The sequence below is a fragment of the Cuculus canorus genome, chromosome 1 (assembly GCF_017976375.1).
Source record: "Cuculus canorus isolate bCucCan1 chromosome 1, bCucCan1.pri, whole genome shotgun sequence".
NCBI classification, from domain to species: domain Eukaryota; kingdom Metazoa; phylum Chordata; class Aves; order Cuculiformes; family Cuculidae; genus Cuculus; species Cuculus canorus.
Genome location: NC_071401.1, coordinates 31,733,060 through 31,759,236, shown reverse-complemented (window position 1 = coordinate 31,759,236; position 26,177 = coordinate 31,733,060). Strand labels below are relative to the sequence as shown.

The following is a 26,177-nucleotide window of genomic DNA, read 5'->3' as shown; positions in this document are numbered from 1 at the left end:
ATCCATTGGAAGAACAAGAGACTGAATTTGTCTAGTAAATGATTCACTTTGCTTTAATTGCTACACACAGCGGGAAATGACACAGTGATATCTCAGTGACTGGATAGAATATGTCATCTTCTCCCCACCCAGTGAACCACACACCATTGAACAGATGAGTTGCCTTCCTCTGTCTACACTAAAGGCGAACAACTGGAAAAGATTTAAAATTCAGTTTGCAAATCAAGCAGTTTTAAATCAGCTATAGTCAATCACCCCATCTCCACGTCAGTCACTGACAACACAGGCAACTTAGCAATAATGAGCATTTATATTTTTCAATTCTTTTATATGTGTTTAGTTAGGATTGTGGAAGGATTGCTGAAGTTAATCTACTGTTCTACTTAATTAAATACCGTTAAAATTATACTTTGAGCATCATCTCATACCTTGCTAGCACAATTACTATCTACAACTCTCCATCTTACACTGATCACTAATTTGTTGTCTGGCAGCGTAATTTCTCATTACAAAGCATTCATCTTTAACAAGTCAAGGTGTGCCAAGTGTTCCTAATGCTACAGCAGCCATTCACCTATTTGATAACATGGTCCCAGAACAAAGAAACATTAGCTATCTTCCTGCTGAAAACCCCAGAATGAATCCCACGGCATGCAACAAAAGGCATATAAATATATTATAAACATATAGTCTCAAAAGAGTATCTCTAAAGCATGAGCATGCTGAGGAGGTGTGTGCTGAGGACACACTGTCATCCTGCGATGCAGTCAGCAAACAAACAGTGGAAGCAATTTAACTATACAGAAAAGCAATGGCCAAACAATAGAGAGATGATTATCAGATCCACAGAGCCATCAAATAGAAAAAAGGGGGGAAAGCCACACTCACTATAGCTGAACCTCCCCCCTGCTCTAGAAAACAGACATTTCTTGTAAGATAGTGGAAAGAAAAGTAAAAGGAGGACAGCCTGACAAGGAAGCCATGGATAGAAGTGAGATATTTATCATGATTTAGCATCTGACTGCTCCTTACACATTACTGTAAGGCTTAGCTCTGTATTGCCCTCTGCTTATTTGATATTCGGGCATCAGTAATTTCCCAGCTGCACAATAAGACTTCTATGGCTGGCTGAGGTGCTCCTGTGATCTCTGTCTTGTGTGTAAAATTAGACCTTTTTGCCCCTAGGTATTGTTTTGTGTCTGTATTTCACACGTAAGGATTCTCCACTGCTGACTTTTTGATCATAGACACTTTGGAAGCAAAAGATATATATAAGCATTATTTAAACAAACATAGTACATGCTTGTATGTAAGCAAACACACACATAAGTGTATCTCTTCCGAAGTTTTCTTTCAACAGTATGGGGGAAAGCCCTTTAAAATGGTACACATATCTACTGCTTTTGGAAATTCCTTGTCTCCTAAAGATTAATAAGTGCCAATCTTCATCTGTCATAACCTGCAAGACCTTGAGAATACCGTAACTCTGTGCAGTGATTATTTAGAAATTAAAGCATATAGATGCTTAGTACATTAGACATTCCTATATCAAAATAATTAACGTCACCTATTTTTGCTCAGCAAGCAGGTAGAAGAAAAGTTAACGAAAATGAAATTTAAAGCAGTCCTTATCTGAGAGTAAACTGTGTGTGGAAAACATCATGAAACACAACAGGCTTGGGAAGTATGGCTGGAAAGCTACCCAGTGGGAAAGAACCTAGGGATTCTAGTCAATAGAATAGGAGCTGGCTGAATATAAGCCATCAGTGTGCCCAGATGGTCAAGAAGGCCAATATCATCCTGGCTTGTATCACAAATGGTGTGACCAACAGGAGTAGGAAAGCGATTGCCCCCTGTACTTGGCACTGGTGAGGCTGCACCTCGAATACTGTGCTCAGTTTTGGGCACCTCACTACGAGAAAGACATTTTTCTGCTGGAGTGCACACAAAGAAGGGCAATGAACATGAAGGATCTGGAGCACAAATACTATTATGAAGAGTGGCTAAGGGAACTGGGATTGTTTAGCCTGGAGAAAAGGAGACTGAGGAAAGACCTTATTGCTCTTTACAACTACTTGAAACAACGTTGTAGCAATATAGGCGTTGCTCTCTTCTCCCAAGTAACAAGTGACAGGACAAGAAGAAGAAGCCTCAGTTTGCACCAGAGAAGGTTTAGATAGAATATTAGGAAAAAATTCTTCACTGAAAGGGCGGTCAAGCACTGGGAAAGGTTGCTCAGCAAAGTGGTAGAGTCACCATCCCTGGAGGTCTTTAAAAGGTGTGTAGATGTGGCACTTAGAAAAATGGTCTAGTGGTGGACTTGGCAATGCTAGGTTGGACTTGGAGGTCTTTTCCAACCTAAACAATTCTATGATTAACATTTTTGTTGTTAAAACACTTCAGAAATGCTTCATGGAAGAAGACAAATTGTTCCAATCCCTCCAAAATTAAAGTTTTGGCTGCTTACAGTTAAACTACACAAAACATTTTGTTTTGTGAAGCCAAAGCTTTATTCCTCAAAAGCTTTATTCAGTAGCCAAGAAAGCCAGTGTTCAGAAAGAAAGTAAGAGTAAAACTTAACTGGTCTGGTTACAATTATTCCATTATCTTTTATAAGCGTAGAATGATCTGTATACAATATAGATAAACAGCCCTGCTGACTAAGTAAATAATACTGATTAAATCCATTTGGTCTTTACTGTACATATTTTTTGCAAGAAGCATCAGCCTTCACAGGATTATATTCCTTCTCTCCAGTGAGGCAGAACTGTGCAAGACCTGTCCCAAATGAAAAAAAAAAAAAAAAAAAAAAGAAAAAGCCCTACTAGTTAGGAAAACATGTTCCAACAGTAATCATACGATGATACGGTAGGCAGAAATAACCATGTACAACATTAAACTATTTTGGTTCTGTGCTAGTTTCTACTTGGTTTTTCAGAGAAAATGAACATTTATTTAGATGCAACTACCCTTTGCAGTTTAATGGTTTTCCCATCAGGTACTTCCCAGGATTTTTTACATCTAACAGCAATATCACTGGAGTACCTTCCACGACATCAATCCAGTTCAATCTACAGAATTAAGGTCGTTTCAGCTTTTGTTTTTTAACTTGATCAAAACATGTTTGTCCTATTTCCAGGCTTTACGACAGAACTTATCTGTCAAAGTCCATTATGCTGGTTTGGGCTGGGATAGGGCTGATTTTCTTCACAGTAGTTCACGTAGGACTTTGTTTTGGATTTGTGACAAAAATAGCGTTGATATCACAGGGTTGTTTTAGCTGTTACTCAGCAATGCTTACACAACTTCAAGGCCTTTTCTGTTTCTCACACCACCCCACAAGTTAGTAGGCTGGGGGTACACAATAAGTTGGGAGGGGACACAGCCAGGACAGCTGTCCCCAGCTGACCAAAGGGATATTCCACACCGTATGATGTCATGCTCAGCAATAAAAGCTGAGGAAGGAAGAGGGAAAGAAAGACTTTCAGAGTGATGGCATTTGTCTTCCCAGATAACCATTAGGCATGATTGGAGGCCTGCTTTCTTGTGTCTTGTTGTTGTGTTGAGTGAGCGAGCAGCAGCATGGAGCTTAGTTGCTTGCTTGAGTTAAAACAGAACATCCATACAAAACCTAGTGTTACTACTCCAGGTGTAAATATTCCATATTCATATTCCACCCTTTGATGTAATATGCGATAAAATACATTTTGTGTCAGATAAGACGTCATTCTCTGATGCCGTAAGAAATTCTGGTTTCCCTCATCACCTTTAGTCAGGCCAAATTTATTGACCGTAATATTAAACATTTTGTTGAGCCTCAAAGAGAATTTCACAAGATACTTTACGTAGAAGTTGTTTGCAAATTCTCTGACTTAATGTTTAAAAAAAAATATTTATAACTTCTTAAGCTGCAAATGCAAATCTGGGATATTTAGATGGAAAACTGTTTAAGACATTGTTACATTTCAAAGAACATCAAGTTTAATTGTCAGCTTTTGACAAGAGTTTTTAAAATTCCTGACTTTATTAAACTGCCAAAGAAAATCTCCTATAGCTAACGTACTGCAAAAGCGTGCTGTGCAAAAGATATATTTCCACTAAGATACAGTTTAGTAGAACATGCAAGAAGAGATGCTTATATTTATATGGAAAAGCAGATCTATCTGTGGCAATAATAACATTTATTAAACCTGAACTTATTTGCAGTACAAATGCAGACATGTTTTAATATTCTAAACAACCACAGAATGCTTTTATTTGCTTTATTCATTAAAAAAAAAAAAAGAAGAACACATTGGAAATATATATTATTCATGGATACAGATATCCGAGCTCATAAAAACAATGAGCTCTCAGCACATATTTTCTACCTAGTATTATAAACTAAATGTATTAAATGCATGGTTCCAGAGAAAAGTAAATTATTTTGCAGTTCAGTGAATCCTTTCTTTAACAACCTTTCCATTTCTCATTTGTATAAGCAAATGAGAGCAAACCCAGTAGTTTCTGAAAACACATAGAATATCTCAACATTTTTTTAAGAATTCAATGAAATCAGCAAACAACAGAAAAAGAACAGAATATATAGAACCACAGAACTGGAGGGCAGCTTTGGCAGTCACTTGGTGCAATCCCTTGCTCTAAGCATGGCCAACTTAGACCTGGTTGCTCAAGACTGTCAGGGTTGAGTACCTCCAAGAATGGATAGTTCACAGCTTTTCGTGTAACCTGCTCCAATACTTGACCACATTACTGTGTTTCTTAAATTTTCCTAATATCCAGCTGGGATTTCACATGTTGCAAATTGTATTAATTCCCTCTCACGTCATTTCTCCTTTACAAGAAATATCTGGTATCATCTTCGTTATAGCCCCACTAGACAGCTGAAGATATCATATAGATCCTGAATATAACTTTTAGATCTTCGCTCAGAATTCTTTTCCTAAGCCCAGACACAGTCGTCTTGGTTTCTTCTTGGATATCATGTGCTCCATCAACACTCAAGAAATTTTTTAAGTGTTCATTGCAAAGACAACACATCTGGGCACTGTCCAAAGTGCAGCCAAGCCATCCATCACACTTTAGCCCTGGCCCACCAGTTACAGTAGCTGAAACCAAGCAGTTGGACTCACAATTCCTTTCCTACCTCCCACCTCTGGGAAAAGAGAAATGAGAGGAAAAGACTTCCAGGTTGGAAACTAAAACTACAGCTTTAATGAAATAATAATTATAATAATAATGAAGCAAATTACAGGAAAGTAGTAAAATATACACAAATATATGAAATCACACCCCCACCCCTCAATGACTAAATGACACCCCAAATGCTGCAGAGCAGACATGAGGGAAAGGGTTCGAGGCTAGGAGGGAGCTGGGCTCAGGAACTGGGTTCAGGAACACACATATGTGGGAACAATGGTCCTCACTGAACATTGGCCATCGAGGAAATAAGAGATATCCTTATGACCTCTGTTTTATACTCAGTATGATGCATATGGGTTGGAATACTCTGTTGGTCAGTTTGGAGTCATCTGTCCTCTCCACCCTTCCCTGCACGTACATCATTTTTCACCTCTTAGACTTATGGCACTCCACGGGCTTGAGGATGGCCTTGGTTATTAGAGAAATAAGTACAAGCATTGGACTTTCTGCGTAACAGTGTTACCACTTCTAGACAGAAACAGTCTGAAAAACATGCAGTTAACTTTCAAAAAATGAAGTTACTTAGACCAGACTTAGCTGAATTTAGAAAACTGACTCTAATTTAGCTCAAACCACAACAAAAACTGACAGACTATCACCAATTTCAAAGGACTTGTGATCAAGCCCTTTTTTTCATATGTGCACTTGAATGAACAATAATGAAGGAAAAAGGAGGGGAAAGACTTATTAAACCACAGAGTTGTTTAGTTTGGGTATCTCCATTTTGCCTTTAAAGATTTTTCATCAGAATTCATATTTGGAACTTAAGCTTCTCAGTTCTTATTATATCAGAGTTTACGCACTGGTGGCTTTGGAGAGAAGTATCTGAATGTCCTGATACATAATTTGGTTTAAAATTAAATGGTACATTACATCTATCTGTTCTACAGCAGGAGCGGAAATCTTTAAATTTAATTTGCTAAGGTTTTTGTTCTCTCCTGGTTACTGCACCCGGTGATCAAAGTACAGTGTGTACAAATAGCTGGTAAGCGTGAGAGCACATTGCCACATCACTGGCAAAACACTGATTATTGAATTCTTATTAAATTTCTGACGTTTAGGTATGTTTTAACTTTCAGTTTTCAGCACTGCAATTCATATACCCTTGTGTACCTTTATTCTTTGGACATACCATGATTTCCTTTGAGACTACAAGGAAAAGGAAGCTGTTTACACACACATCAGATACATCAATTAACTTTCCCAACACAAGTATGAACTAATAGGATGGTGAAATTGTGAATCACATATCCTGTGGCTTTAAGGCAATCTCATAAATTCATAAAATGAAGCTCTCTAGAGACACTGAAACCCAGCAGAGCATATCAGAGCACAATTTCTGAATAATTGCTTATGTTTTGTCCGACACAATATATACTTTGAATGAAACTTAGACTAATGTGACTACTTCAATCATCATCATGTAGTGATCTGACTGCTTTTTAAAAAGTCAGCCACCAAACAGGGAATTTGCAAGTATTTTTTCAGAAACAACACAAAGCACTCCAACACCAAGCAAACTTCATGTTTCATTGTTCCCGTTCCCTTGAAGCAAGAAGTGCACTCACTCACTATTAGATATGAAGTGGCTCCAAGTCATTAGTATTTCACTTTTTCAAGGATATTTTTTTCTCTTAGTGTTTTGAGGGCAGTCAGCCAGCAACATTTGCTGCGTGATAGACATCTGCAAAAAATGCGAACACACACACACACACAAAATTCCAGCTTTCAGACAACTTAAACTAAATTACTAACTTGAAGTTTCAATATAAGCTTGCTGCTGTATGCAGCAAACACACAGCACAAATGACGGCAATCCTCTGTCCTAGGGATCATATTAGACACAAGTAAAACAAGCTGTTATTGAAGCAGAAAGTTCTCTTCTGCTGATTTCTCCATGTGGACTAATTATTCCTTGAACTTGCTGCACCTCCTGCAATACTGTGATAGAGTGAAAATTTGATTAATAAAAAGCCTCCTGCAAAAACAACGGGGCTCTTCTGCAGATGATTTTGATACATTTAGATACAATGAAGGATAAAAAGTGGAATTTGCATTTTAGGAAATAGAGGCTCTTGCACTGGAAACATGGAATTTAAAACAGAAAAGGTGCGGTGTGCTCTCTAGCACTCTTTCTTGATTACGTGGATGAGAAGATCTCATAAACATCCAGATCAAAAGGGAGATAAAACCTTGAATGTAAAGAAGAAAAATCTCAATATGATTTCTCAGGAATAGGGCTTTCAACTAAAGAGGAGGATCTCAGAAGGCTGAGAAATGTAATTATTGTATTTGCATCTTTGGTAGGCTTGCAAACAAAGACATAACCTTACCCCTTTAAAAGCTCTTAACCCTTCGTAGTTACAGCCCCGTGAACTTAAAATTTTCTTGAAGCAACTGGCTTTAGGGGAAAGCTGACTGAGGAAGTGGCCCTGTAACATCCCCTGCCCTTTGTGCAGACAGAAATTGCAAGTTGACACACTGAGAGCACAGCAAGGTAAGTCAGAGCGGGGAGTACGTTCAGAAGGATTACTTACCAGACAGAGAATGCAAACCAGAACCACGGCACTGAACGACATAAGACAAAGCAAGCCAGAAGAAATAAATTTGTGAGTTAGAAGTGCAAAGAATAGAGTAAAAGCACTCCAAGCAAATGAGGTCACCCAGGATGGAGGTATAGGGGGTGGGGTGGAGATCCCATGTCCTATGGGAGTTTGGCTGAAAGGAGTGGGAGGAGAAGAAATCCTGCATAAGATGTAAGAATGATGAGAGAGGGAGAACACGACCGTAAAAGCAAAGGGAGGAGATAGGGTCGATGAGTCTCGAGTAATTATTAAACTGAGGTGCTTCTGAATGTTGTTATGTCTATTATATAAATTCCATACTTTATTCACCACTTACGGAGTTGCTTCAAGAACAACTGCATTATTGAAATCGAAATAAAACTGCTGAGGTGCTCCACAAACACAAGCATCATTAATGTACCTGCCCTGCAACGTTTACCATCAGACTGAGCTGGGTAAATCTCATCAACTCAGCCATCAATAATAACTGCCCAAACCTCTGCCAGATTGGCACTATTTCCAAGTTTCAGCTATATTTACACACCCACAGTTAGCAGCTGACAAGTCATATATGAGGGAAATTGCAGCCCTCTAAAAAAGAGCTGCTGTCAGAGCTGCTCTGTTCCACATGAAAATAATTCAAAGGAGTTGTCACGAAAGAGCAGCTATACTCAGAATAGTTACCACTAAGAACATTTTTACTCAACACCTATTCCTGCACTTTTGCACTACTTTTGTTCAGCTACTGAGTTAAGTACCAGATATAAGTTTTCTTTCTTTCATTTTTTTAAAAACTCCTTGTAACTCCAAGATGTTAGCAGGGAAAAAAAAAAAAGATGGAAAGAACCAGAATAGAGTCAATGGGTCAACTGTGAACCAAACTCATCCCTGAGATCCAGGCACTGCCATAATGGTGGAGCTCCAGGTACAGGCAGGTAGGCACTGCCCACGGATGGTCCCTGCATGCTTCACTGGTGCCTGATAAGCATTGTCAGTCTGCAAAGCTGGTGGAGAATGGTAGACATTTCCTCACCTTTTAGTAGTCACCACCTTCACACACAATTCTGGCAACACCTGCAGTTCCTCCTCTACAAGGTCTCTGTATTTCCTTCCTCTAAGTCTTTTTCCCTTTTCCTCCTCAGGAGGACTAAGAAGGTGAGGAGGCACCATTTGAGATGAACGGGGAGGATGGACTGCCTTTTGTGAGCTGGAGTGAAAATAAGATGCTGGATGGTGACAAGATGGTTCTGCAAGTCCCAGGAGATGTGGGCTCAGAGACTGATACCCCAAAGAGAGGAGGATGCAGAGGGAGAGGGACTTTCTAGGGGGAAAAGAGAGGAAAAGCCCCAAGCACCCACTAATAGCCTCTTGCATTATTCCCCAGACTAAGTGCCTCTGCAAAGTTCCTTGCTCTTTTTCCCCAGCTGCTCTTACTCTCCTCACCCCATTCATTCGCTTCCTCAACCCAGAGCTGACCTATCATCTGTCTAGGGCAACTCCAAGAGGCCAGCTATTGCCTCAAATTCCTCCCCCTTCTCCACATCCAGAGCCCACCCTGTAACTGCACAGCTTTAGACCGTGTCTATAGGGCCAGAACATCTTGCACTGGTCCCTCATGGTGTTGGACATTTGAATGTCACACCCATACCTCTTGTGGGCAGCACACCTCTTCAGCTGGACTAAGGGGCACAAGTCAGAGAAAACACAATGTGTGCTTCCACATTCAGTTTGCAAGCCATGACATGGCACTGGGCACCGGAGATGGTAAAATACAGTTACATAATCCAAAATGGCACCTTATATATTAGGGTTTTTTTTTCCCCAATGTAGACCCTGAATGGAAATGTTTAGCTTTGCTTTGAAGGTAATTTAAGTAACTGTTTTATTCCCTATTCTAAGGAAAGGGAATAGGATAAATGTCACAGTAATTTTAGTTACTTACAAAAACATTTGTAAAGATTTTAATATCACCTACTATATGTGAGCAGTATTGCCCTAAGTAAATGAATCCATAAAGAACAGGTTTTATTATAAGGTAATATTATACTTGGTGTAGTTATCAGTATTCCTGAATCATCTCTGGTTTGGTTAAAGAAGATTTTTCTTCCAGATAAACCTAAGATAAAAAGACAATATGCAGCATTGAAGACAGTGTATGAAGTTAAACACCCTGAAGGTGTTCAAGGTCAGGTTGGATGGGGCCTTGGGCAGCCTGATCTAGTGGGATATGTCCCTGCACAGGGTTGGAACTAGATAATCTTTAAGGTCCCTTCCAACCCAAACTATTCTATGATTCTATGAAGTTGGGGTGGTTACAGAATTTTGGATCCACTACCAACATTACAATGAAATGAAATATAATACTTCCTTATGTGCCAAATAGTCTGTCTGGTTTTGTTTGGTTTACATAACAACCCCGAATTCAAGCACTCATTCTTCTCAAAGCAGCACCTCAGAATTTCAGATAGGAAGCATGAATAGCTGATGTTATACCTATATATATATATTACCACACCAGCTTTTGGACTGTGTTGTGCCAGAGTTATCACAGCTGCAAAACAGGATAGATAAACTTGAAAAGAAAACATGGACAGAAATCCTGCGTTCCTGAATAGCATGCCTAGTAATGCTCTCAGATCTAACACACAAAGCCAAAATTCACAGGATCAACAAAATTCCCACCCTTCTGCTGCCACCACCACCAGCCAGAGCAGATCTTGTTAGGACGTCACACCCAAGATCTGCTAGAGTGAACTATCTTCTGTACATTTTTTAAGCTGTCTGCAAATTTGACACCTCTGTAGCCTCCACCTGACTATAGCAACAAAGCAGATTTCTTACTTCCTCTTCTAATTTTTTCAGACTTGTGGACATCACTCGAGGTTTGAGGAGTCTCAGTTCATCTGCCTGTTATATAGTCAGGCAGGGTGGGAGAAAAGAGAGCAGAAAAAATTATTTATTTATTTCTTCTAAGCTGGCACTCTCCTTCTGCAAACCATCCAGTGCCTGTCTTGGCTCACTCTCACAGGTTTCCTAAGCCATGATAAAATGATATGGACATAATCCTCAGCATTTTTTCACTGCTGTCCAAAATGTTCTCAACAGCAACGGTGAATATTGTCCAACATAATCAGACATTGAGTAATGTGAGTCTAAAATAAGACAGAGGGACCAAACAATAATAGCCAAGGCTCCCCTCCACAAATGGAGCCAACCCACAAACTGAACCACATGTACAAAATGCTCTCATAACCAGCATCACACATTAAATCCACACTCTTCTACCCCAGAGCTCTGGTAGGGTTTTGTCTGTTGTGCACTCAGCATTCTCTTCCCAAACGTTTAACTCTCTTGTTCATTTTCTCCTTCAAATAACAGCTGGTGACAAGAAGCAAGTATGCCCACCGTTTGTGAACAGCAGTGGCTTTCAGCTGTCATAACAAAGAGCACCACTTAATTTTAATCTATTTGGTGCTCTAAAATACGCACCTCTGTAGCTGTCTTGTTCTGGCCACATTTTACTCAGCCAAGAAACACTCCAACAGGCTGCAATTAAAAAAACCAAATCACACTACATTGTTAGTACCTGGATAAACAGCCATTAATTATTTAGACATCCCAGTCCTAGTCTGCCTGGCTTTGAGGTGGTACGGAAAGGGGAGCCAGGGCACGTATTCTATGCACTGCTCTAAGTGGGAAGTGCTCAGTAATTTTACAGAAGGGTGATGCATGCAAGAGGCTTAAATGTCAATATTGGAGGCTACATCAAAGTCTTTGTTAAGCTTTGAACATAGGCAGATCTGTGTTACAGTAGAGAAGGCTGGTCTGCGTATTTTGGAGGGTAGTAGACAAATGTTGTGCACTGCCTTACAGGACAACCTCCATTGAAAAGATGCATCATCATTGTACAGTTTTAGCAAACACAGTTCTGCCCATTACAATGCGAGCAAGTTGACAAAAAATTAATCTGATGGGATATAGACTGCTGAAATGCACTTGGTTTCATGAGGAAACAAGGATTGAGTCATGCATCCAAACTGACGCCTGCCTTAAGATGAGCAGTGGTGAAACAGGAGGTTTTCACATTTCTCAGGCCAGTGCTTCAGCATCTATAGCGTGCGTGCTTGATTCTCTCAAGAGGTCAAGCACAGGTGTGGAGATACTGATTTAGACCTGTTAAGGCTGACTGTTCTTTTCAGAGCAATGTAGCAAAATATAAAAGTAGTTATCAAGTGTCTGCTTTTGAAACCTTCATAACATTTTTTTTTCACTCTAGCTTCTTCCTCCTTCCTGCTTCACTACTTTTGTAATAGGAACTGCTGAATAATATGAATTTTAAAAGCTGCAGTACAAGTGAGCTCTATTTTCTGAAAATTAGAAAACAACAAACAAGTAAGTACCTGCATGTGGCTATTATTTTGTATCTCTATCCATTTTATCACCTTTATTATCTGCACAACATCTTTGTTGGAACTTTTTGATATTCATTTTAAGTCTAGCAGGTATCATGAAGTAGCTGAGACAAGTTGCCTTTTTCACTTAGACATTACATCAGCATGCCCTCTCCAGAAAGAATAAAATATTTATTATGATTAATACAAAAGACATTACACACGGAGCATTTCAGGAACATTAGAACAGATTAGAATTTAAAATATAACATACCTAATAGATTTCTCTACTTTGGATCTGGAGGGTGGTACTGAGGGTCTTTTACAACCTTAGAAATGACACTAAAATGTATTATTTCAGAATTAGCATTTAGGTCTATTGTGAAATGCCAGTGAAAAGTATACTACATTTGGATTATACTCTTTCGAAACTCACCACGGGCAGGAAAAGTTGATGCCATGTTTCATATCAGCAAGCACTGCGTAGGTAACCTGGAGCCTTGCTTTTATTTTGTTGATATAATGAGCAGCAATAACCTTTGGGGAACGACCGGCATTCATTTTAGCCTTGCTTGACCAATGCCAGCTGAACTTGGTGTAGCTCAGCTGTGTTGTGGGTGGGAGTCATGAGTGGGGACCGTCTCCCCCCACAGCTCAGCAGCTGCCCTTCTTTCCCTCACTCCTCACTTGCGTTAGGGTGCAGCCCTGCTGTGCCTGGCCCAAGACCTTGCTGGTCGCAGCCCTGGCTGGGGCGTAGTGGAGCGGCACCCTCGCCTGCAAAGACATGCCCCCTCTCGTCTCTCCTGACCCTGAGGAGCAGCTCTGGTGTGGAGACATTCAATATTTCCTACTATCTCATATTCCTATCATGTCTTAGAAAGGCTCTACGCTCATCTCTTTCTAAAGGCCAGTGCTTTATCAGCCTAACATTTTATGGAAGGCTGTACTAAAATGTAACAAATGTACCCATCTCTTGAATTAAGCACTTTTACACACTGACAGCAATCGAGGGAAATCTTTGATTTCCCCGCGCTGACTGAGCAATACAGCCAGGTTGTGGCTATGGCCCTCGGGATGGAGAAGTGTTTGCTGGACAAGAAAGAGCTGAGACTTCCCACAGCGCATCCTGCTGCAAATGATGGAGGAAGACAGAGCCTGGGTCATTTTCGAAGTAAGGCTGTGCAAGATAAACAGGGTGATATCTGTTCCAGGCCACAAATGCACTGAGGAAAATGCTGATGAGTGATTCCTTAAGCATCTGTTTAGACTGTGTAGGAGAGAAATCTGAATTACCATGGAGGATTTTGATTTCACTAGCATACACTGGAGGCTTTGTGCTGCCTTGAAATAAATAAATAAATAAGGAAATTTCTACAGAAGGACGTGTTTTGAACTCAATAAGAATTGCATTTCGCTCGCGGGAATTTTCTATTATACCTAATCTTGAAAGATAAGGTAACATTCACTACAGAATTAAAAATTGGCAGTTTCTTCTTTATGAACGACAGCATTTGCTGTTTATGTTTCTTATTCACAAACAGGATAACAAAAAACCAAATATACCTGGTGCCTTAAAAGTATTCATTTTGCAAGTCAGAGAACAATTAGGAGCAGATTCAGCTGGGAGAAACAGCTTATTTGGGAAAAAGATGAAAGCTGGAACCTGTTTAAGAACATTTTACCAGACACTTAACAAAGAAATCAACGAGAAAAAGAAGAAGAGTTGCCTGAATTGTCACATTGGCTTACTGAAGTAAAAACAGTTATAAAAATAATCCACAGCAAGGAACAAAGGGAAATGGATTGCTTAGATGATTAGCGGAAAAAAGATAGTAGGGGGAAAAAAATCAATATTATGCAGAGTAAAGGACAGTAACAAATTTCTAAGCATGGGAAGGGGAAGATGAATTTCAGCAGTGACATTGGTCCTTTTCTGGACTGAAATGAGAGAAATGCCAATAAACATGCAGGAAAGGAAAGCTAAACATATTCAATAAATAGATGAGTTCTGTCTTTGGGAATGAGTAGCTCCTCTGAAGTTTTATCCTTCCACACCAAATACATCTCTCTGTCAAATGCACTTATTTATTCTAGTTTTGTACTGCTCCATTTGGATTTTCAAGTGTTGTTTTGATGGTCAGCATTTCTTTTTTCATTGTTTTACACAGTGTCTTCTCACACTGAGCTTTTCTTCTCTGTGTTACCATTTGATAAGTGAACTTGAAATGACTCTACAGAGAAGTCATGTCTGTGGCATTCTTAGGAGATGCCTGAAATCCCGCCAAGGCTGTCCTCGACCCACCCCTGCCATGATACGTAGCTGCAGTTTACTTAGCATTTCTGATGTGTGAATTAATTTTTAACTACGATAAATACTTTCTTTGCTGTCAGTATCTTGGAAGCATATTAAACAAGAGCTATATCAGCACTTTTATATAAAAAGCCAGCTTAGGAGGTTTTGAACCGCAAACACTGATTTTCAATTAAATTTAGACTATCAGAGAAATTATAGAGTACTGGAAGAAAGCTAGAACTATGTCAGATTTTGTAAAATGTAAATAGGATGACTGAGGTCTGTACAGGCCTATCAGTCCCTGATCAATTCCAAAAAACAACAACAACAAAAAAAAAAGAGTGCTTGCTATCAGGTTTCATGCCATAAAGGTATTGTTAATTTAGCCCAAACAAGCTTCACTGATGACAGGGATTTGCTGAACAGGACCACAGAAAATTCCTAATGGATTTTGTCAAAGCAAAAAACATCCTGACCTTGGACTAATTTGAAAAAAAATAAGGAGATAACAACCACCAGACATTTTAAAATAATTTAAAAAAAAAAACACCTAGTTTTATCCTTAACAGCTGCTTTGTGTTCCATCCACAATATTACAATGTCCTTTTAATTTAGATTTAAGTTGTCTAAAACAATAAAGAAGTCTAACTAGATAGCTACATACCAAAAAAAATTATTTGATGTATAACAATATCTTCTAGAACACTATTTTTTATTTTTAAGACATTTCTATATATGCTGGGTCCTTTGTACAACTTTGACTTGCCTTTCTATTCAGATCGACAAGTAAAATTTAAAAACTGCATGGAACAAAATGTTCTGGGTTTTATTCAATCATAGCTCTTCATGAAGTCCAGAGGTTTTAGGTATAGGGGGTGGAAAGGACATTTTGCATGTTTCCTCTTGGATTGCTTTTGCACTTACTTGATATTCATCTAAGGATCTACAGAAGTATCAAAGGAATAACAGAAAACAAAAATGGTAAACTTTCAAAATGTATGTTTTGAGGGAATAATGGGGTGTATAAGGTCATTATTTGTTCGGTGAGGTTTGTTTAAGAAATGGTGAAAAAATCACTGTTGCAAGAAAACGAGCTTCATAACGACAAATACTTTATGAGTGTTAATCATAGTTATAATAAACTTTTGCCACACATATATACGATAAGATAGACGGTAACAGAGTTAACTACCATACAAGATGAGTTGTCTTTAGGTTTCCTGTGTTTTAGTATGTTGACATTATTTTCTTTCCCAGTTCAAATTATCTGGTTCCTACTTATAAGACATCTAAAAAGGTGACTCTCAATATGTTCAAAGGCTGTGTTTAGGAAGCATTATTTTCCCATAAGAGTTGTAGACCGCTAAGCAGATTTACAACATTGTATATAAGTTATCCTTGTTAATCTTTGCTTAAGAGTAAGTTGAGCCTGATACAACGGCTAAGCGGCTTTCACTATTGTATTGAGTTACACTTCATTGCTCAGAGCGCTGTTCTTTTCCTGCTAAATGATCAATCTCAATGTAGGTACTGAGGGAAAAAGAAAGATGGAAGAGGGCAGAGAGAAGTCAGCCCTAGTTGTCTTTCAGTCCTCTGTAAAGCATAACAACTTCTTGCCCCACTGACAGTTTCTGCGTGGAACTGGGCTGCAGAGAAATTAAAGAGCTTTGAACAAGGGAGTGATTAACCACGTACTCTGCAGAAAAATTACTCTTGAGGATAATACTGCAATATATTTATAATTCATACACTTCAAAGCACCTAGAAGACTGCCCCATAACTGTGAAAGTCACTGAAAATGTAGATTATTTATAATAAATTATTTTACCTTCTTTCTTTAATTATTCTTCAAAACTTCTCTCTTAAAGAAAGGGAACACAAAGCATCAAATTATACTTACCTGTCACTAAGTACATATGATTTGTAGAAATAGGAAAAACTTTCCGCATTGACTGGTCTATAAGTTTAATTACAGTTAGCCTCTCCGTAAGTAAAGAAACCCAGACTGCTACTCTTAGCAAGATATTACAAAAAAAGAAAAAGCATTAGTTTAGCATTTTTAAAAGAACTCTGCTCTTTATAGAAGAAAACCAAATAAACTAAATGGCCTGCCTATCTATAGCTTCTCAAGCAAAAGATAGAGGATATAGAAGGCGGCTCCACACCTGGGACAAACAAGAGCACTCTCAGTGAAGGTGCAACTCAAAGCAGAAAGTGCTCACCGTAACTCCCTGTCTCCAGGCATGAACTATATGGATCTAGGACCCGTTAACAAGAATGCACTCACCTGTATTGGAGTCTATGCCAGCACGCAGGGAAAGAGCAGCTCTCTCTAAATAGGCTACGGCACAAATTTTCAGGTGTCAGTCTAACACATTCAGTCCTGAATTGCACCCGGAGACTCCACAGAGCATGGGAAGCCGCAACACTACATTCCTGCCTGGTGATACTACCTAAACACTGAGCCCTGACAGCTGTCTATAAGAATATCTTGTCCCACTTCTCTCCAATCCGAAAAAGAGACATGCTATTCCCTCCTACACCAGGAGGAAAAGTCTTAGTAATACCAGTACTACAGGACAAATCCTGAAGCCTCCATACAAGAACTTTTAATAGAAAAAAATGTTATTTTTTTTGATTATACACCACTGGAAATTTACCCTGCATGGTACTGCTACCATGCATTCAGTTACATATGTACATGCATCCCAAGAGTCATCAGTGGCCCTGCCTCAGTCCTGTCCTGTCAGCTAGTGTTTGACACACTGTGAAGACAGACCTTGAAATCAGAGCTGCTGTACAGCTTGACTCACTGATAACTGATCTATATGAGATAGCATGACAAAATGTGAACAATAGTCCTTGACATCCCACATGTTATCACATGCCAGAAATGTTTGGAGCGTGGAACAGAATGACATAAAAAGAAATTATGTGGAGCATACTTTTCTTTCCACGCTAGGCAAGTGACATTGTTTTGGCAGCTCGGTCTGACGCGTTAAGTACAGTATCCTATATATTTTCTAATTTGAAGAGATCCATTAATCCGACAGAGAAAAGTATTGATGTCCTCTTATTTCAGTTGGAGTTGCATACATTTAAATACAAAGTACCCTCAATTCAGGTGTCTTTGCTTAGAAATAATCACGTAGACTGAACCTCAGACTATCACACTTGTTTCTTTAAACAAGGTAGAAGACTGCATTCCCTCCACCTATATTTTCTCAGCAGATTTTAAATAAACATGTAATAAAGCAAGAACGTGTATAATAATCATTTTTCATAAAAACAACTGATAAACACAGACCTTTTTCCAAACCAATAGTTGATAGCAATTTGTAGCCTATCAGAAAAACAAGTAGCTAAAACACAGACATTCCAAAGTCTCATTTGCCAGTGATCAATAGCCCGGGGATACAGCTTATGCACAGAAAAAAACATTTGCTTTCCTCTCCAACAGGTGCCTGCCTACACTAACAATTAGACTCCAAAAAACAAGGGGGAACTGGAAACAATCTTCATTTTCCCTAAGGAAGAAATAAGTTTAGTTTTCCTTGGCAGAGGTGAATTCTTTTTTTACCCTACATTTCTCAGGTTTTCATTGTTTGGGGTTTGTTTTGGGTTTCTGTTCCCTGCCCACCCATCCCCTCCCTCGTCCTGCACATACACACTTCTTTTTCAGCCCCAACTTCAGTCTCAGAAAAATCCAGAATTCCACCCAAATGGCTATTTTCCTATTTAAATATGTTCAGCACATGGATTGCCTGTCTCACAACTTTTTGTTTCACATACGTTTTCCAGAGGAGTCTCCTTCCACCTTTTAGAAAACAAATTCCCCAAGATGAAGAACATCATAAAAGCTTCTTCTGATCTGATGCCGTCAATTTATATACTGTGTAACACCCCTGATGGTACCACGACTGTGTTCCTTTGCTTTTTCTCAGCAGAAAGAACAGTTATTTATCTCCTTAACACCCCCCCTCCTTTTTACCTACGCAATCTTACATCCAAACACCATACTAACTATATTGCAATGGATGAGCTGTGTACTCACTAACTCAGGAAGTCATTTGGTAAAATTAACATTTAGAAGCAGGCACCAGTAGTTATTTCACACATTATTAACTTATATTACAATTCAAATAAGCTTACAGCTGGCAAAAAAAGTCTCTTCTGTAAAGTGATCTCAAACATAATAGGCTTAATCAGAGATAAATTAAATTAGCCAGTCATGCATACTACAGCATATTAGCACTGAGTAGTTATTAAATACATTTTCTGTTATCAGTTGTGCAGGCAATATTGTAGACAAACAAAGTGCATGAGAAACCAGTAAATAAACTTTATGTTTGGGAGGCTTCATGTTTGACATTTCTTGGGTTATATAAAAATGTTACACGATCTTTACTACTACAACTGGCACCAGGTTAAGTCCCCATTAATGATTCGACTTCACTCCCCGGCAATTAGCCAAAAGCAGAGGAGACAGAACTAACGAGTACCTAGACAGCAGATGTTCAGCGTAGTTTTGTGTTTTGGATGGAATTTCTTCCACAGCAATTTTCAGAAAGAAAAAAACATGCACAAATGAGTCATAGCTGGTGCACAATTGATAAAGAGGAGACAGGAAACATTTCTATTTGTTATAAAATTAATCTTTGTGTTTAGGGCTTTTCAGAACTTATTTTCTCCTTCGCTTCCACTACTGTAGTTTGAAAAGGTCTTGTAATTGTGTGCAAATATTGAGAGACATTGCTGCTATCATAACTTCCTTTTGTATTGCTGTTACAGCAGCCAGCTGCATCACCTTCATCTCCAGCTAAAAATTTGTATGAAGAAGAATGCAACACAAAATCACTCACACTTGCTTTACAAGATGAATCATTACTTTTGTGATAGGATTCTAAAACCATACCTTGTTCTTTCATCCATCTTTCAGAAACCTATCAGTACAGTACCTGGAAATATCATAACTTGCTCAGCCTGACTCAGAAAACTTGGGAGCACATTCTGACATTCTCTTACAATCTTCACATTTAAAACTCAATATAAGATGACAAGAACATTAAGCTGCCCACAGAGCAAAATGTGAAACTAATCAGTGTCTGTTCTGAGCCAAAGGTATAATAATTGGAAAATTAAAGTGCCTATGAACAGCTAGGGCTGGCTGCATCAAAAAGCAACACCTTGAAACGATTAATGAAGACAAATGTATGCAACTATTTCTATTAACAACAACTTCAGACAATTGCAGACTAAGAGAACAACACTATAGTTCTCACTTATTTTCTCTGAAGCTCGCCCTCTTCCAATAATCTCCTGTTAGGAGACCTGTAAGCATTCACTGGTTAAAAAGAGTTATAACGGGAAGCTCCTCTAATCCAGAAACTGGGAAAACCCAGGTCCTTTGCTGCACCTATTATGGCAGCGCTCAACAGACCTCTTAAGAAAGTCACTCATGGCAATACTGTTTCAAACATACCTTTCTTTTTTAGTGCTTCCACTGCATCCATCAGTGACATGGCCAGTACAATCACTAGAACAGGCTGTCCTACTGTGCACCCTCATGGATGGGGCTACTGCCAACTACCGCAGAAGCTGTGCACCGCACAAGGGCAGAAGCTCCATTTGTTAGACATGAGAGAGGGAGTGGAACTAAATAAACTCTATTAAAAAGTAAAAGGTAGATATATATATATATATATATACATACACATGCTCACATCACACAAACACACAGACACACACACACATAGATATATGAATCAATGTGAATTATTCCGGATTCCCCTCCTCCTCTTTAAAGTATTGATAAAAAAAATCTTTGAGTCCTCTGGGACATCCGAAATGAGTTCCAAGCAGAAAAGATTAAATAGTATCTATGTTTAAAGGGAACTTATTGAACTTTATCGAGCGACTTCTGACTCCCAAGGCAAGCAGGGTTTTCTCAGTACCTCTTTAGGCCAAAGCACGTCACATGGTTGGGAGTCACATTGGAAAGAAAATTATCACTACAGGCAAGGAGTATCAGTCAAGTCTGGAAGAAAAGGAAGTCCTGTATTCAGAATGTGTTATGGCTACGCAATTATACATACATTCAGAAGCTAGGAAATGCAGCTAACTGCTGTGACTTGATCCAGTGTGAATATGCGCAGTGGTACTATCGATGGAGCTGTGTCCATTTCTACATTCTCACCCCACACACTTTCCATCTTTTTCTTAGCAAGGCTGTGCTGAATCTATTTCAGCCAAGTCCTCCTTAGGCAAGGCTTTTAACCAAAGCAGCAAGAATGGTTTGCAACAGACAAGCAGAATTTCTTCCTCTTTCCGTTAGAAGTTATGATGTGGATGAAAATGTACTTGGGATAATGTAGCTGTCCAAAGGCAGGCTGTTCTCACACATTACTTTTTCTGTCGTTTTCAGTTACCCACAATGGAAAAATATGAAGGATTATTAAAAAATCATAGACATATTTAAAATACAGTTGGGGAAAAAAAGACTGACAAAGAAAAGTTTCTGTGCAGACGCACGTCTACATTATAATTCTGGCCAGTAAAGGAGACAGGGACGGGAAGTTTAATTTAACATCTAAAATACAGGAAATCTGGGTTTATTCTGTAGCTCTACAAGAATTTCTTCTATGACCTCTTACTCTGAGGTAAAACGGACAAACCTCCTTATGATTTTGGATGCTATCACATGTAGGGGGAAAGCTTCAGCCACTACAAGAAACTTTACATAGGATCTCCAAGGATGCTGAGAACAGACTTTAGGAAGATTTGGTGGACTGAAAATTGATTGAATAGCTGGTTGAACTCAGAAGGCTGGAATCAGCAGCACAAATCCAGCTGGAGGCTAGTCCCTAGTGGTGTGTCTCAGGGGTCGATACTGGGGCCAGTATTGTTCAGCATCTTCACTAGTGACCTGGCGGATGGGGCAGTGTGCACCCTCATCAAGTTTGCCCAGGACAGAAAACTAGGAAGAGTATATAGTACACCAGTGGGTCATGCTACCATCCGGAGGGACCTTGACAGACTGGAGAAATGGGCTGACAGGAGCCTCATGCAGTTCAGCAAAGGAAAATGTCAAGTCCTACCCCCGGGGAGGAATAAACTCAAGCACCAGTACATGCTGAGTGACAAATGTCTGGAAAACATCTTTGCTGAAAAGGACTTGGTGGACAGGTTGACTCTGAGCCAGCAATGTCCCCTTACAGCAAAGGCCAACAGCCTCCTGGGCTGCATTATTCAGAGTCACCTGCAGGTCAGGGGAGATGATTCTTCTCCTCTGTTTAGCACTGGTGAGACACATCTGAAGTGCTGCGCTCCCTAGCACAAGACAGGACATGCTGGAAGGAGTCCAGAAAAATGTCACAAAGATGATGAAGGGAATGGATCATCTTTGATATGAGAAGGGGATCAGAGAGCTGGAAATGTTCAGTCTGGAGAAGAGAAGGCTCAGGGGTCTTACCAGCTGGTATAACTACCTCACTGAGGTGAGTAAAGATGCTTGAACCACACACTTCTCAGTGACAGATCAGGACACAAACGATACAAACTGAAATACAGAAAAATCCGTATATGCATAAGAAAAGCTTTTTACATATATATGTATGTAAAAAGCTTTTCTCATAAAGCTTTTCTTATGTGTGTATATATATATATATATATATATATATATATATTTAACGTGAGCATGGTCAAACACTAGCACTGATTGTCCAGAGAGGTTGTGGCATCTCTACCCTTGGAGATACTCAATATTTAACAGCTCATGGTCCTGGGAAACCTTCTGTAGCTGACCCTAAGCAAGGAGTGGGACTAGATGACCTTCAGAGATGCCTGCCAGCCTCACACATTCTGTGAGGAACTGCAGGCAGCAAACATTTGTGGAAATGTAGTCCAAGTGATTCTAGGTAGTGTACAAAATGGATGCATTCTCACTTACTAAACTTGAGTGTCCTCACCAAGCTACAAGAAATTACATGATTCTTATTTATACACATCCTCTCCCCACCTTTCATGAATGTCCTTCCTTTGGCTTACACCTTTTAATTGCAGGGAACTAAACATGGCAGAGGGTGTCCTGTCCTTTGGCAGATATCGGTCCTCTGGTGCACAAGAGGAGTGAAAGATGTCCAATTCCCTCTTGTTTTCTTTCCAGTCTTAGGTTAGTTGAGGAGACACCATAGCGTTTTTCTTCTTTACAAGGCACTAAAAACACCTAGCTTCCTCCTTTGCCCTGACGGCTTGGAAGCAGGGAAACTAGTGATTTTTATTGCTTAACTGACTTATGTCCTGGATCGCTTCTGACTGAGAATACAAAAGAGAAGCCATAAGATTTTCCCTTCTGCACAGTACAGAGAGTGGGAGCAGTGATCAGAGAGCAGTGAGCAGGGATCTCCCTCATGCAGTTTTTGCAGACATTTACACAACATAATGCATATGTAAAAAGCAGAAAACAAGACTGAGTCAGTTGAGGAAAGAAGGAGAAAACTACGTGATAGAGGAGGGGTAAAAAACAAAAATGAGGACATAGTGAAGGAGAAACAACATAAAAAGGGCACATTCAATGGTAAAATATGCAGTCTGATATCTTTTCCACTTAAAGAAAAACATAATGTAAGGAAAGGCAGATTGGCTTTTATCATATTCTTTTCTAGAGCATTAATATGCCAAAGAATTAGCTATTCAGAAGTTGCAATTTCCTACAGTCTGTCAAATGCAGCGGGTTCACAAAGTCATGATATACAAAGTTTAAACTATAGATTATTCCTTTTAAAAACTCTGTAAAAAAGAGCACTTTCACACCTGCAGAGACACAACCTCCCAGCAATCACTGCCCCATGGTTTCCACTAAGTAGCATATGAATACAAATCTAACTATAGAAAAGGAAAACCTCATACCTCAAATTCATACTGAATCTCACATTACATCATGGCTACAGCTTTATTCCTCAGAGCTGAATAACAAGTAATAGATTAAAAAGTTCTGAATATGCACTTGATATTCTCCTCTTCCATTATTCTGCTGCAATCCCTTTGCTCTCTTTCTATCCTTAGTCACAGGATAAGACTTGCTGGAAAAGATTCTTCTCCACACAGATACTGCAAACCTGACACTCTGATTTCCATTATTCAGTTTGATTCCTGTCACCTCTCTCCATCCATCCTCACTGAAACTTAAATTTCTTAACATCCACTCCTCAAATATAATTCCCTCACTATTCACAAGAATATTACGGACTTCACTTTGCACATGTTCTGTTTCTCCTGTCCTAGCTAAAACGTCTTTTAAAGAATATATTCACTTCTCACTCCTTATTTTTTTTCTTTACCCTGGAGGAACATTTCTTGTTATTAACTATGATATATTTTTCAAAAATCACCTCAAATACTCCTCAAAACCTCACATTCCATGTTTCCTATTTTATGTCTAACACACCCCTACTCTTAGATTTAAGAATTACAGAGTACCCCAGTGTTCAGATAAGAAGCACTCAGTGAAATATTATATGAATGCTGCACGATAAAAAATCCACTGTATAAACAGGGCCTGGATGTTTCATCAAAGCTATTATATAACATATATTCTGTTAGCATAAACAGTAAGTAAACTGCCCTATGCATACAGGTTTTACTGTCTGCTTCCAATGACTCTATGTTATTCCCACTCTCAATAAAAAAATATGGATTTGGGAAGACATAAAGTGAGTTTAATGAATAATTTTTAAAACTCTCATAAAATGATGGATTTACTAAGCAAATACATTGATTTTAATACAGTGAAATAATGAACACAACTACAATGCCCATGAACATGCAGGCACACAATGGTAATGCCAAGATTTCCCCTAAAAAGCCCTGTTTTCCACTGCTTTCAGAATTTGGTCTGCAGACTCACATTGTAGACTACATTTGGCAAAGACCACTTCAGCCTGGGAGTATTTTCTTGCCACAAATAAATTTTCAAAACAAATTAAATCTGGGTCATTTTTATGTGGCTAAGAGTGCAAAGGACATTGTCTATGCTTGTTTGCAGTCTTCAAAAAAAGGGTTTTGATTTTTTAAAGAATGAAATTTGGCAAGAGATAAATCCGTAGAACTGCACACTCAAATCTCTTGGGGTATTCTGAAGGCAAACTCACTTAAAAATAAACAGAAAGTTTGACTTAGCCACTTTCTATTTTTTTAAGCAACATTCACAGTTCTTTTTATATGTGATTCTTTCCAAAGTTACCCCCATTCTCCAATGGAGATTTAAAGTATGCTTTCGCACACTTTTTAGCATATAGTCCTTTAGTAATGTAGAGTTTGTAAAGGTGCATTGGAGTGATGACACTGGAGAAAAATGACCCTCAACATCTCAGCCTGCTGCTCTGCTAATCTGCGTTGACAAACCCAGCTTCAACACATTTTTATGGTAAAATAGGGACACTAATGTCTATGTTCAGGCTCACCCCGCATGTCCACAAGTGGCTTCACATGAATTGTCTCATGTTAAATACAAACAATGGTGGAATGATTAATTTCCAGCTCTGAGTAATCAGACTGGGATCTAAGAAAGAGATACACATTTCTCTACCTGCATCCTTACTAGTATCAAAAGACTAGCAAATAAATCAGGCCATTATTTATACATCTGCTATCCTGCTCATTTCAAAACCTGCAGCCTCTATGAAAGCTGTGCAGACTTTTTGTCTTCAGCACACTTGCATAGGTGAGAATGACTTATATGTAATAAACAACTTTGTTGCTATTGCAGAAAAGGAAAAATAATCCAGGTTCCTCTCCCATTGTTGCACTCCTCTTATGTTCTCAGGATTAATATAAAAACTTAATTTACTGTAGACACTGAAGCGGATGTGACTACAGAAACAGGGAAAGGACCTCTCATAAGTTAGGCCATTTTACCAACTAGCACGTAAAATACAAATAGATACCCAAAACTATAGCTCCTGCATGCAAAAGGCAGGTCAACTCCATATATTTCTGCTGTTAACTGTTCTTTTTTACCTGCCCAGCTCTGTAGCAGAGGTAGCAGAAACAGACGTGCTTACACCCCACTTGTTCAACGTCCATCCTACCCATAGTACCACATAACCACCTTCTGTTGGTACAAGGTAAAATGTCGGTCTCTGTGTTGGGGCTAATCAGATATAAGCACATGATTCCTCTTCTGCTACTCTTCACTTCAAGGGTGGTGACCTTAGAGAACTATTATTGAATTACTAAGAAATAATTGAATATTGCAAGGTCTTAAATTGCTGCAAATTACACTTACCGGAGCTCATCTGTCTTCAAGGCCTCAACTCTAGAGCCTTTTGTAAAGATGTCTTTTAAGAAAGTACAGCAATTCTGCTATGATGGAGAGAGCCTGCAGCTATGGAAAGAGTATCCAGGTGCAGCTGTGTTTGCATTTAAGTGGATGGATGGTCATGTGATAAACTGGTTGTCTTCAAGAGGAAAATGTGATACCAGAGAGAGTTCTAGCAGCGCTGAGGACCCACACCCACCAGCAAACAACTGCAGTCCTTAACATCCTTCTATCTGTTTGACTCTATAGTGCAGTGGATGGATGGATGGATGGACGGACGGACGGACAGAAGGGAGTGTAGTGAGATTCTCTGACAGTTCTGTGATTCTGGGACAGCTTTGACAGCTAGGAATACAGATGTACGTGGTTAAAGGAAATTGCATAAAAGTTGTTAGCAGCTTTAAGTAGAT

General features: G+C 39.1%; 1 protein-coding gene across 8 annotated transcripts in view; it reads right to left on the bottom strand.

The window, feature by feature from the left end:
• Nucleotides 1-26,177, bottom strand: part of ENOX1 (ecto-NOX disulfide-thiol exchanger 1) — a 366,853-nt gene that overhangs the window by 165,081 nt on the left and 175,595 nt on the right. Inside the window, exon 1 of one of the 8 annotated variants that reach the window (XM_009557770.2) lies at nucleotides 7,740-7,758. The exons of the other annotated variants lie outside the window; for them this stretch is intronic. The gene's annotated coding sequence lies outside the window, so the exon portion shown is untranslated. Of the gene's footprint in view, nucleotides 1-7,739; nucleotides 7,759-26,177 lie in introns of those variants that run through there. 8 annotated transcript variants of the gene reach the window in all.